Source organism: Mus caroli, unplaced genomic scaffold (assembly GCF_978045245.1).
Source record: "Mus caroli unplaced genomic scaffold, Mus_caroli_1 scaffold_17, whole genome shotgun sequence".
NCBI lineage: Eukaryota > Metazoa > Chordata > Mammalia > Rodentia > Muridae > Mus > Mus caroli.
The window spans coordinates 46,347,745-46,352,288 of record NW_028227272.1 but is presented as its reverse complement, the minus strand read 5'-3'; the positions used below and the strand labels follow the sequence as shown (position 1 = coordinate 46,352,288).

The following is a 4,544-nucleotide window of genomic DNA, read 5'->3' as shown; positions in this document are numbered from 1 at the left end:
GATTACTTTCAGACCTACCCCATCTTTCCACACCTGAGCATCCCTTGCCCCATGGTCACCAGTGAAGCCAAAACTGACTTTGCATAGAATGGAGAGTTTTTCTATAGAACAAGCAGACTCTATACTTGAGATTGGGAAAGTGATTTCTTTAAGATCTTGGCTATTTTTCAAGTGCTCCAGAGGTGTAAACACTTTTAATAAATATGAGGCCCTGCAGCAAATTAAATTCCAAGTAGGTTAGGAAAATAATTATCCTCTGCCCATAACATCCTCTGTGCTACATTGCACAGTAAATAATCTGAGTCAGTTTCCCTGCCTCAGAGCACAAGTGCTAAAGTCCCTGCCTGTTCAAGTACCAATATTGCTCACCATTCCCCCCACCTAACCCTCAACCCCCGCCTACAGAGTTACAATCACTGACCTGCATGGATGCAGTCCTAGGTCAGAGCCTTTTGATTTCTTACATGGATTATTGTACCAGCTTCCCGTCTCCTTTGGTCTCGCCTCATAGATGTCACTCAAACCCTTCATCATCCAATGCCCAGATTAAACAGCAGCACTGTCTTCTCCATTGCTCACTTCATAACTTTCTTTGGCCCATATCACCTTAAATTAGATCAAATCTGACATGTTCCCTTTTTTCTAGGGGTTCCTTCTAAACATCCAATTCTTTATGTAAACTATTTAACATTTGATATTGTCCTTTGGTTCTCTGTCTCTTACTGACCACACTAGTGTTTCCCCTTGCCTTTGTACCGCCTTACCTTTACCTACTGAAATGCTCTACCCCTTAAGATCTAGCCTTTTACTCCTGACCTCATCAGACCTTTCTACATTGGCAATGATGACATCTGCTCTTCTGATAACTTTAAGCCTTTCTTGTATTTTTCATTGCATCTATATTAGAGATACTACCCTTAAAAAACATTTTACATTTAGTTTATTAACACATCTTTTACTTTTACTTCTTAAAGCAAACACTACTTATAACATATACTTGTGATTTCCATAGCAACCAATTCACTGTCTGTCGCATACTACTGCAGGCTACTCAAGGCCCAACACTATGTGCATCTTGACATCCAACGAAAACTGAGTGTCTTAATCCCAAGTTTTCTTCTACTGCGCACTCTCATAGTGCAATTCTGGAATTTTGGTTTCTTAAAAAAAAACACACACAGAAATATTATAAGAAAATGTTTTAATTTTAATCCCAGGTGTGGGTATTGGGCTGCTTCAGACTGTCCACTGTAGCAGAGGCAAGGTTTGGGCAGCTCTAGATAGTTTCTGTGATTGTGTGATGTTTGGAATTCTGGAAATGTTTCAGAGGCTAAATATAAGCTAGTGTCCCAATAGGCAGGGGTGGTGGTTGTTGGTTATTTAGGGAGGTTGGTTGCAGTTTGTTAGTATTGTTAAAGAAAAAACAAAAGGAAAGACATTTGATTCAAGAATCTCTCTCTCTCTCTCTCTCTCTCTCTCTCTCTGTCTGTCTGTGTGTGTGTGTGTGTATGTGTGTGTGTTCTCTAGCCTTCTTTCTTTCCTATCTAGTGATAGGAGGTGAAACCAGTGGGTGTGATAAAGGGTGAAAAAAGAATCCACATGGTAGCAAAGACTACTCTGGCCTAGGTCCTCTGACAAGCCAACTTCTTACAATGGCAATATATAGTGCCTGCTTATCTCTGAGTAATAGGCTTCAATGCCCTGCAAATGTGTGGAACTCTCTTTTTTCTGTACAAAAAGTACTTTTTTTTTAACTGGCTGGAATGCAATTGTGTAAGCATGAAGCTGGGCATACAAGGGAGGGGTGGGATGGGATGGCACACAAGGCAGGCACAAGAAACCCTGGGACCCAAGACTGGGAGCCTTTTTCCCAAGATCCTGGTATCTTATGGATGGCCAAAGTAAGAGTGAGGGGAGGGTCTTAGCATATGATAGGTAAAGTGAAGAACCAGTCTACTGATTCCCAAGATCAAGAAGTTTGGCAAAAAGATTCTTTAGTTTCAAGTGAAAGAAACCAGATAGGCCTAGTTAACTTGGACTACAGAACACACCCACACCTCATCCCCTGAAACCATCCCTTAGGTGAACTTAAGTTTCTTTCCTCTTACAAAGAGAGCAGTGCACATTGCTGGCAGAGAGAGTGTTGGGGAGGCAGGTCCTATTTTCATTCATTTTCCAACCTCAAGTTTTCCATTAGGAAGCCATCAGGCAAATCTACTCTGAAGGATATAAGTACAGAGGCCTATTTTCCACAACCACTCCTAACCACCATCACCACTCTCATTTCTTACACAGGGCCCTCTGCAGGATGCTGTCTGTTTATCCAGAAGACTCCTCCAGTTCTGGGTACACACTCCTTCTTCCTGTGACCTCAGCTGAGGTGGGGTTAGATGTGAAGGCACACTTGGTTGCTCCATCTAGCTCTGGAGCCTGATGGAAGAGAAGCAGGTAGACCCCTTGCTGTCTGTCTAGGCTACAAAGGACTAAGAGTGAGACATGTATTTGTTGGCCGTTAGGTAACCAGCCATAGATATCCAAATCTGTCCTGGCTGGGGAGCTTGGAGTTAGTATTCACTGAGCTGACTTGCTGGCTCTCATCTAGTCTTTCCCTCTTGGCCAGAAGTGTAACTAAAATACAAAGAAGTTTGCTGCAGACATCCATGGGCTACCTCCCATCCTCAACTTCAAGTTACTTCTACCATGTTGGCACTGTCTGAGCCAGTAAAGACTGAAGAGATCCATTCTGTCCCATCATCCAGAGCTACACTGAAAACTTCCAAGTGCCCTTTGGCATAGGAAAGAGATGTCCCAATCCTCTAGGTCCCTGGAAATGGGAACTCGGGAAGGGTGGCAGAGAGGCAGCGATGTGACATTAGGCAAGTCTGATGAGCTGGGGAATCTGACCCAGTTGCACAGCAAGTACTGGATCAGGGAGGCAGGTGTCTTTAGGATTCTGCTACTTTCTTGTTGGTTTTATTCAAGAGATTCTTGAGAAATGAATGAAGATGAAGACATGAAATAAGGCCTCTCTGCTGAACTGTTGTTACTCTCCATTATCCTCCATGAAATAGAGGAGCAGCTTGTGCATGCACATGCCATAGATGCTAAAGAAGCTGTGAGCAGTCAAGTAGGAGCCAATGATAACTGTCAATATCGGAACCCAGTAATAATTGAGAGGTGGGGTTGTATCTTGCATGATTCTGATCCGATGGATGAAGAAGAAGGCCAGGATGCACACACTACCCACAATCAGAAGTTTGCCCAAGAGGAAGAGGAAATCTGTAACTATATCCAGGACAGCCACCCTGGTGATAAGAAGGCGTTTCTGGCTGAAGTGCAGAAGTTAGTGCCATAGATAGCAATCATGATGTCAACATTCCTATTCAGGAATTTGGTAAACGTCTCTAGGAGCCAGATGCAGCACTTGAGACAGACCATGAGGAACTTGGCAAACTTGTTCTGTGCAAGCTTTTAGGCGCTGGTCCAGGTACTCCAGCATCACTCAGATGATTTGCACGATGGCTAAGATAAGAGAGCCAAAAGCCAAGGAGCCTGTGTGGTATATGAGTGCTCGGTGAAAAGCAGAGAAGAGGAGGAGGGCAGGCCAGTGTCACCTGGCCTCCGGCCAGCACGAAGTTGGCTAGCCAGAAAAACATGAGCGCATTGAAGATCTGCAGGCCCAGCAGGGCACGATGATAGGCCGACTCGCCACCATAGCAGGCAAACTGGCAGTGGTCACTGGGACACTGGTGGCTCTCATTCTGTGAGGGAAGGTCTCCGGGTTGCAGGTTTTCCCCCAAAGTGGGCAGAATGAGTAATCAACAATCTTGTACACCACTACTTCAGAGGTAGACAGGAAGAAAGACGTTGGCCCAGTAGGCAATGCAGAGACACAAGAGAAAGAAGGTCACCAGTGGGTAGAGCATGCAGCACATGATATGTCCCACAGCCCTGCTGCCTTCTTTGATGAGGGCTATGGCGATCAATAGCCTTGTGCAAAGAAAGATGAGTAACAAGATGATGACCACTTCCAGGATGCTTAAAATGATCGTGAAAGCCATCCTGGTTGCCTCAAGTTCAGGTACATTCGGAGGTCCATCTGGAAGGCAATGTCCACCAGGGAGACGTCGGAGCCTGCTTCTTCACGTAGTCCTGAGCACTCCATGTATTAGTGGAATGTGCGTGTTATAAATGGGTCCTTTGTAGGTGGGGTCCTATTTCTGAGGCATCCCATAGACTGCATCCTGTCCTTCCAGTCATCCTCCATGGCCTCAACCCAGGGGAGCTGGGTCCAAAGCCAGCGCAACCCCAACCCAAGCAGGCAGTAAACACTATGAGCATGAGTGGAACTATTTAAACAAGGTTATTACAGCTTCCTGTGGAAATTTTTAGTTACCCTGCCCTATTCTCCAGAATCTGCCTCCACAAACCCATGGATATTTCCCTATTCTAAGAGCAACTCCCATGTGGCCTGTGTCAAACTTCTGGGAAGTGTGAGCAATATATAGATAAGAAGATATTGATCTCTTCTACCCAGTCTTGGG

The 4,544-nt window shown here is 44.9% G+C and overlaps 1 pseudogene; it reads right to left on the bottom strand.

Annotated features, from left to right (window-relative positions):
* Nucleotides 1-2,945: 2,945 nt before the first annotated feature.
* LOC110311318 (choline transporter-like protein 2 pseudogene) lies at nt 2,946-4,267 on the bottom strand (annotated as a pseudogene).
* Between the last annotated feature and the right edge of the window lie 277 nt (nt 4,268-4,544).